This window comes from Hydra viridissima, unplaced genomic scaffold (assembly GCF_058129835.1).
Source record: "Hydra viridissima isolate aposymbiotic clone 2 unplaced genomic scaffold, HvirCarnegie_v1 scaffold_8, whole genome shotgun sequence".
NCBI classification, from domain to species: Eukaryota; Metazoa; Cnidaria; class Hydrozoa; order Anthoathecata; family Hydridae; genus Hydra; species Hydra viridissima.
This window is the reverse complement of record NW_028324307.1, coordinates 8093458-8102928: the sequence shown is the minus strand read 5'-3', so window position 1 is coordinate 8102928 and position 9471 is coordinate 8093458. Positions and strand designations below refer to the sequence as shown.

The following is a 9471-nucleotide window of genomic DNA, read 5'->3' as shown; positions in this document are numbered from 1 at the left end:
GTCAAATTTTCAAGCTGATTTGAGCAAGCTGTACAAGCCGATCATTGATAGCAATGCGCTCATCAATAAAAAGCTGATCAAAAGTAGGAATGAAAAGAAAATGCCTTTTGAAGTGAACAAAGTTGGAGATAAAATGTACATTGGAAAAATGGAGGTTGAAATGGATGGAGATGACATTATTGTAGGTGGAGAAAGGTATGAAGGAACAAAAGGCCTTTGGGAGCTGATGACTAAATTTATAAATACCAAACGACTATACCGATGAAGATTTGCAAAATTATGAAAAAATTCTGATGGATAGTGATGCTATAAGATCTGATTCATAGCCGCATAAACCGAAAGCTTCAAGGAGACCAAAGTATCAGCAACTTATTGCTCCTATTTGGGAAAAAATGATGCGTATTGAAAAAAGGAAAAAAGGTCGTGGAGTGATCATTCTTCCAAGCGATCCGAATGCGTTGGTGAAAAAGCTTGAAATGAGTATTGCTGCTTGGCATGCTGGAAATAAAGGGTCGAGAAATGAAGCTGTTGCCATTTGTGATGAGCTGTTGAGACAAGGGGAGATTAATAAAGAGGAATATAAATCGTTAATAAAGACTATTGATAAAATCATTTAAAAAAAATTGTTTTATTTAAAAATGCTTATTTGTAATAATCGAAGATATGTGAAAAAGAACGTTGTTGGAGGAGGTGGTATTGTAGACACGATTAAAAATCTCATAAAAAGAGCGGCTGCTTCAAGCATGTCAAAAGCAACAGTGAATTTGCTTAAAAATGCTGCAAAAAGTGAGTTGGGACGAGAAGCGATTACAGCTGCAAAATCTGCTGGTAAAGAGTTGGCCTTTTCTGCTAGTGGAAAGAGTTATTCATCCAGGTCAAGCCACCACCATTCTTGGAATGATAAAATATCCTTACGGATTTCAGGTTACAGATGGTTTGAAGCAAATGAGGTTCATGGACACATCAAATCTTGTTGGAAATTCAGGATTCAATATTAGACGAGACCACTTGTTTGCAGACACTACATCCGTTGGAGCTTTTTCGTTTAAAATTCCGTTGAAGCACATTTTTGGTTTTTACGAAACCTATGACAAAGTTGTTTATGGGTTCAGACACACCATCACCTTTACAAAGAAAGAATGCGATGATGCGATTTACAGAGCGGAGAGCGTTAGTGCAGGAATGATCGACCTTTAAAAATTCAGACTTTATATGCCTCGCGTTGAATTAGATGTTTTGAGGAAGACTGATTTCATGAATTTAATGGCTAAAAAGATTCCCATTCAAGTAGCTTATAAATCAAACAAATGTGAAAGACAGCTTATTCCAGCTGGGCAAACAGAATTTACCTGGTCGCTTGGAAGAATCACTGACAAAAGCGTTCCAAGATTTATTCTATTCGGACTTCAGAAAAACAGATCTTCCAGTCAAACTGTTAATCCGTCTATATTCGACCATTGTGATGTTAGCAATTTTTACGTGACCGTTAATGGAATAAAGTATCCAAATACAATTACGACTTGAATTTTGGAGAAAAGAAAGTGGTCATGGCTTATGCAGATGCGTTCTCTTTTGATGAAAAATATTACGGTACAAATGAACTTGTTTGTCAATCAGGGTTGTCCTTGTTTGAGTATATAAAATTGTATCCATTGTTCTTTGTTGATATCAGCAAGCAAAAAGAAAGAGTGGTGTCGGAAACAGCTGAATTGGTGGTAAACCTTAAATTTCGAACTTCGACTATTGCAAATACCGTTATTTTTGCAGTGGTTATTTCTGATAAATTGCTTAAATTTGTTTCAGATGGAACCAACATGACTGCTGTTTATTAAGATGTCTTTTCGGGAAATTTAAAAAAATTGAATTGACTTCAAAAAAATCATGGTATAATGAGATATACAACATCTTATTTAAAAAATTTGTTGAATGAAAACGGTGTTGGTAAAACAGCAAACAATTTAATAACGTTGATGATGCTCGCGGTTGAAAATAATCTGATCAGTAAAGATGAGATTTTAGAAAGAGCAAAAGAAAAGAAAATACGTGAAATAAAAGAAAAAAAACCAACCGATCCAAAATGGGAATGGCATCACTGTGAGAATAACCAACATTGAAACGGGTGAGGTGATTGATTACAAGTCTCTTTACAAAGCGATGGCAGGGACTGGTCGTGGATGGAGATATTTAGAGCATCGAGATGGAATGGTGGACAATGGAATCAAGATTGAATTTTTAAATTCTGAAAAGCTTGAAAAACGTAAAAAGCAGCAAAATTGATTTTTTTAACGTGGCAAAAGTTAAAAAATTGAAAGCATTGAACTTGGTGACTTCTTCCAATGGTTGTCATGGCATATTGATTTTTTAATTCTTTTCATTGGAGCTAAAATTTAAAAAGATTGAATTCAGGTTAAGAAATTTCTTGGCATAAATAAAAAAGATGGGTAACATGCAAAGCAAAATGTCTGAAGATGCAGTTGACAAATTAATGGTAAAAATCGAGGAGCAAAGCAAAATGATTAAAAAAATTAAAAGTAGCAGATCAAGTTGGTTTCGTTATCGGTATGAAGTTGCTTCTGCCTATGAGATTGGAATAGAGTGGGAAGATGGACAGCCCTCGGTTAAAATAAAAAAAAGGTCTGAAGATAGATGCAAGCAGCTAATGAAAATGATTAAAGACTTCTCCCTTCTCAGAAGTCAACTGTACTCAGAATTCATGGAAATTCCCAATGAGAAAATAAGATACAAGAGAATGATTAAAAATCGGTTTCGTGAAGACATGGAAAATATTGACCATATATTGAAGTGGGATGACACTATCAACGAATACTATGCTGAAAAAGAATTAAAAAGAGACCAAATAAATATTCGAGACATGTTGGTTGATATCAGTTTCACTTTAAAATGGATGTGGTTCAAACTGAGTTCATGCTGTCAACTTTTTAATTCTTTTCGAAGAATTGAAAGAGTTAAGAAAATTTCTTGGTATTTAAAAAAGATAGTTATCTGATTGATGTTCATGGAAATCGATGTTTGTTGACGATTTTGAAGTGATTGATGAATCTGGCGCTTCTTACACACTCGGTTCTGATAGAGATGAAAATCCTCTTTTGGTTGATTTTGATTCTGGTTTTGAGGAATGGGAGTACGATCAACAGTTTGAAAAATGGAAGGAACAAAGAACATTATTGGAAAGAATGTGCGCTCCTGCTGCCTGAAAAATCCTTTAGATCTTGAAAAGTTGCTAAAATGAAAAAAATTGAATTGAGCTAAATAAATTTTCTTTCCAAATGAAAAAGATGGAAAGGAAGTATGTGATTGAATTTGATGAAATGGGATGCGCACATATATTTGATGAAACTATAGAAATTCATGCGGCTGGATGTGAATTTACTGCATATGATAACTGGGGAAGGAATTATACGATTAGATTTGATGAAATGGGTTGTGCACATGTATTTGATGAAATAAGTGAAATTCATGCGAATTATCTTGCTGCTTAATTTTTTAATTCTTTTCACGGGAGAATTAAAAAAAAAAGGTAAAGACTTTTCGAAGAAGAAAATATGCTGAAAGTGTGTGCGAAAGTATGCCAAAATGAAAAAAAAAATTGAATTGACTTAAAGAAAATCATGGCGTAAATAAAATGAGTGATAAAGCATCGAAAAAATTAATCGCCAAAGAGCGAAAAATTAAAAGCACCGAAAAAAAAAATCTTTCCCTAATAAAAATGGAAGATAAAACTGCTGCTAAAAAGCAAAAAGCTAAAAGTGTCGCCAAAGAGCGAAAATTTAAAAATGACTTAAAAATCTTTCCGTAATAAAAATGGAAAATAAAGCAAAGATAAAAGTTAAAGAGAAATCTTTAACAGCATTACGAAAGGATGCTAAAGAAAGAGCGATAAAATGCTACACAAGAATGACCAGGGAAGAGCTCGTTGAGGCCATAAAAAACACGAGACCTGTTATCGGTTCTAAACCTGTAACGCGTAGACGTACGACTGATGCGAGGCCGGTTCCTGTTTCTCGTACCGTTTCAAACGACTTGATTTCATTCGGACCTGCTCGCTTGCAAAATCGGGTGGCAAGAGCTGAACCATCTATCCTTGACACACCTGTTGTCGATTCAACAAACGTCATCACACCTAGTCCACCTGGTTTGTTTACAAGAATTGCAACGAATTTCCAGCGGTTTCAACCAAGTAAATGCTCTCATTGATCCATTCATTCCAACTACTGTGAAGAATGCAGTGAGCAGCGTGAGAAATGGATTGGAAAAAAGAATAGAGTCTCTCAAAGGTCTTGTATTTGGTACATCTGTTCCCACTTCTCGTCCCGTTAGACCTTTTACAATAAAGTTTAAAATGACTGATCATGCAGTAGAGCATATCGTTAGGCAATTTTCTTACGAACCTTCTGTTCGATATGAAGACCATGCAGCCTTTTTTAACTTGGTTAGAGAATCTGCTATTCATATCATGGAAGGAGAAAGGAATACAAAAGTAAGAATTGTTTTAACGTGTGAAATGAAATCTGTAAGCATCTTGACTGGTGAAGAAGCTACTCGAATGGCTAGTTTTTCATCCAACTCTGAAATTATGCTGGAGGCTACGAATTTAAGAAAGTTAATTGGTGAAATGGAAGAAAAAGTCTTGTAAAATAGTGTTAAATACAATAAGATGGGATCCAATTGCAGAATATCTAAAATTTTAAGAATGGATATTAACTTTATCGGTTACGAGCCTCTCAGCGGTTCTTCCTACATTGATCTCCCTCCTGAGTTGAAAAGCAAAAAGGCGATTTTCAACATGGAAAACAAAGACGATCAATGCTTTAAATGGTCCGTTACCAGAGCGCTGAATCTGAAAAATAGAGACAATGAAAGAATTGATGAAGACTTGATTAAAAAATCTGAAGAGTTAAAATGGGATGGAATTAAATTTCCTGTCAAGCTTAATAAAATCGACAAGTTTGAAAAGATCAATCCAGATATCAGCATCAACGTCTTTTGCTATAGGGTCATTCCATGCCAAGTGGTGCAAATTTTAATGAGGTCCCTCATGGACCATCTCAGATTTTATTGAAATTTTTTGATTTTGTACATATATATGTTAAAAGCATGTTTTGAAAATTTTAGATCAATATCTAATATGGTTCTTGAGAAAACGCTATTTAAGTAGTGGGCTATTTTGCATAAAATTTCACTCTACAAGAAAAAAGGGTTTTTTCATCATTTTTAACAGCCAATAACTTTTGAACAAGTTAGTTTTATACTTCAATTATTATAAGATAGCAAGTGTGCTGTGGATACTTTGAAAAAAGAAAAAAATATTATTTCTGGCATCTTAACTTTTTCCATAATGGCGGGCTAAAGTTGATTTTTTTGTTTTAAGAATAAGTTTTTTTGTGATTTTAAAGACCTTAATCTTAAAAACTAGTTACAAAGTTAATACAAATCAAATTGCCTGCTGATCTACATGAGGTGGATAAACATTTTTAAAAAAATCAGTTGATTTAAAGAGCTGCATTCAAAAGTTATAGGTCTCCAAAATGAGTCAGATCGAGATTTTCGTAAAATTGATCTGTGATGCAAAGCATCTGTTACCTAAGATGGCACTTTTTTTTTTTTATAAAATTTTTTATACGCATCAATTAAAGACTGTTAGTTAATAAAAACCAAAAAAATTAATGGGCGCTTATTTATAACCCCCAAAAGGTAGTCTCTAAAAGTCAGGTAAATTTTCCATAAAATTCTAAAATTGACATAATAAATAAATGCATTGAATTATATAATGTTATTTATTATGAAATATCAATTAAAAAATATCAATGCTTAAAGCCTTTTAATCCCTTTAGATAAAGAACTTTTAAATCCCAATAGATAAAGTCCCCTCCCCTCTGTCCCCTCCCCTCTTTATAATACAATAATTTTTTTAATGAAAAACAAACAAAATGTTTTTAAGAAAATAAACAAAAATAATAAAATTTACAAAAAGTTAAATTTCTCAAATAATAAAATAATCTCATTGATTTCTTTTAAGTCAATACTATAAAATCTTCTGAATTCTAAATTCTGCAAGTAGAAAAATCCACATTAGTGCAAATAATATCAAATGAGACTCTTCTTATTTTTATTGAAGTAAGTGACATTGGGATAAAACTGTGGTGGTTTCGTGTCCCAGGTATTGTCGAACAAGAACGATATCTCTCTTCCAAATTGAAGTTTGTAGTATGTGTTTCTATTGAAACTTTGTCAACAAAAAAAAAAAGATATTCCTTTGACGTGTTGAACACACCAGCTGTACATTTTGCTTGGTGTGTCAATAGGATCGTTTAGTGATTGTAGACTGGCTCGTGCAACAAGACGTTTCACTGTTCACCATCACAAGGGCTTTAACCATGCGATGTTGCAACAAGACGTTTCACCAACACCATCACAAGGGCTTTTACCATGCGATGTTGCAAAAAAGTGCCACTCTGCAGTCATGTCAAAATCGTGTTTATGGTAGCAGAAGTTGATAAGATTTTTGTAATTTTTATATTGTGATGCAGCTCCATCACTAAAATAGATAATGTGTTCAAATGTTTGTAATTGTTTAAGTTTATCAATAACATTACCGATAAAGCAATGAACAGCATCTGTTCCATGTTTCAGATGATCTGATATAACACAATAACTTTGACTATCAAGTTTTCCATCTTTTATAAAATACGCAACAAAGGGGTGCACAGTTGCTTGGCTGTTATTCCAGTGAAAACCTTGCACTGCATCCTGTATTAGAAAACTATAGTTTTCTGCAAAGTCAAGAAGAACCAAAGCTTGATTTTCTTTTAAATTAGTTTTCAAATGTTGGTAGTAAGTGGCTTGACTTTTTGATATAAAATGATGCACTCGTAAACTATCTAACTGTTCATAAACCATTTCAATAAATTCATCTAAAGGTAGAGTTGCTGGTACTAAAGTACATTGGTAATTTGATTTTTGCCATTGATAAAAGTTAACTTCACTAATTTCTTTTTCTGTAAACAAAGTGTCAATGTAGTCTAACAAAACCTTTTTAGCAGGACATTTATCGCAGCTATGCAGCATACAATCTCTATTTTCAATGCTACAAACCATTAATTTTAATAAGATTTTGTAATCAGAAATTCCAGGAATTTTCTGTACAAGGAGCTTTACATTTTGATGGTACTGGCAAACACAAACTGCATGCAGACCAGAAGCACCACCCACAGGAATGCACCACTTGGGCCTTAGCTCACAAAATTTTGAAAATCCAACTTTAAGATAATTATATTTCTTTTTAAACTCAATATGTAGCTCTTTCATATTGACTAGTAGAAGGCGCTTTTGGATATGTTGCTTTTTACTATCTACTTTAACTGAAACAAACTCTTTTTTTCCTGGACAAACCCTTGAATATTCATCGCATTCGTAGAAATGAACAACCTCTGTAATTACATCTTCGCTTAGTTTTCTACCCGATTTTGGAGAAGGTTTTGATAGTATTCCACTTTTTTTACTTAATTTTCTGGCTTGTACTACAGATCTTTTTGAAGTAAAAAAAAACTTCTGAGTTTTCTCTATTGACCAACTGTCTGGAGTGAGTGTAAGAAGTGTGATTTTTTCAGAATTTGACAATGTTTTTTCAAATTTTGACTTAATTTTAGTCATAATATTGTCTAAATCTGTGTTTGTTTTTTTCAAACATTTTTTTGAGGGTGATTCAATTTCACAAAGTGCAGCTATTTCTATACCTAGCACATTGGCAACAGCCTTTTGTGTATGAGCTCTTATGCTATCAATTTTACGCTTTCCATATGCAACTCTATCTTTTTTTGAAACAAGTTTTAGAGGTGAGCATCCAAAACTTGCAATACTTGAATTAAGATCTTCTTTTAATGTATGGTTGTCAACATAAATTTCTTTTTCTTGGAGTTCATTTTCTTTTGTATTATGTTTGCAATTCAGAACTTTTCTGCAACTAGTGCAAATTTTTTGACCAGGTATTAAACCAAAATCTTTGGCATATGAAAGACTGATAACTCTAAGAGAATCTAAAAAATAACGGAAATAATTATTAAATATTTTTTTTTTAATTTATTTAGTGTTATTAAGGTATTTTTATTAAATTAAGATATTAAATATTGAAACTTACTTTTCACATTTTTTGCGTGCTTGTTCAACGGATTACAACAATACCTGCGATGTTCAATCTCATACCTCGACAAGTAAACTTTCTTGTGATAGCTACAAATAAAATCTATGGGATTTATTTTGCTTCTCAAAGAAATAAGCTCTTGGTTTAGTTTAGACAGTTCTTGGTAGCGTTTACTTTTATTAGATAGATAGCACTGTTCATTTAATACTTTACCAATACAGCAAGTAGAAAGCTCAGGCATATTACTTATTATTAATTAGTTCTAAAATACAACAATTTATTTGGTTTTATTAGTACTTTTTAGATTGACATACTAGCAATATAGAATTAAATGAAACAATAACTAAACTTTTAAAAAGTAATAATTTTTTATGGAAAATTTACCTGACTTTTAGAGACTACCTTTTGGGGGTTATAAATAAGCGCCCATTAATTTTTTTGGTTTTTATTAACTAACAGTCTTTAATTGATGCGTATAAAAAATTTTATAAAAAAAAAAAAGTGCCATCTTAAGTAACAGATGCTTTGCATCACAGATCAATTTTACAAAAATCTCGATCTGACTCATTTTGGAGACCTATAACTTTTGAATGCAGCTCTTTAATCAACTGATTTTTTTAAAAATGTTTATCCACCACATGTAGATCAGCAGGCAATTTGATTTGTATTAACTTTGTAACTAGTTTTTAAGATTAAGGTCTTTAAAATCACAAAAAAACTTATTCTTAAAACAAAAAAATCAACTTTAGCCCGCCATTATGGAAAAAGTTAAGATGCCAGAAATAATATTTTTTTCTTTTTTCAAAGTATCCACAGCACACTTGCTATCTTATAATAATTGAAGTATAAAACTAACTTGTTCAAAAGTTATTGGCTGTTAAAAATGATGAAAAAACCCTTTTTTCTTGTAGAGTGAAATTTTATGCAAAATAGCCCACTACTTAAATAGCGTTTTCTCAAGAACCATATTAGATATTGATCTAAAATTTTCAAAACATGCTTTTAACATATATATGTACAAAATCAAAAAATTTCAATAAAATCTGAGATGGTCCATAAGGGACCTTTGCACCACTTGGCATGGAATGATCCTATATTGAGAAAAAACCTCGCCCTTTGCGAACATCTGAATTTTTGGATCGAAAGCATACTGTTGATTTGCTGCTCATTTCAAACGATGACACTAACCATTATTGCCTCATTAAAAATTTCACTCGGTTTGCTAGTTCCTCAGTATCAGCTCGTCAACACATAAAATATTCTTGCAGAAATTGTCTCCAAGCTTACAACCTGGAAGAAAAGCTCCAAAATCA

The 9471-nt window shown here is 32.5% G+C and overlaps 1 pseudogene across 1 annotated transcript; it reads right to left on the bottom strand.

The window, feature by feature from the left end:
* Positions 1–6529: 6529 nt before the first annotated feature.
* Positions 6530–8666, bottom strand: LOC149884855 (uncharacterized; annotated as a pseudogene). The gene is made up of 2 exons (XR_016454729.1): positions 8156–8666; positions 6530–8054 (listed from the first exon to the last, which is right to left on the bottom strand). The product of XR_016454729.1 is annotated as an uncharacterized LOC149884855 (transcript).
* Positions 8667–9471: the final 805 nt, after the last annotated feature.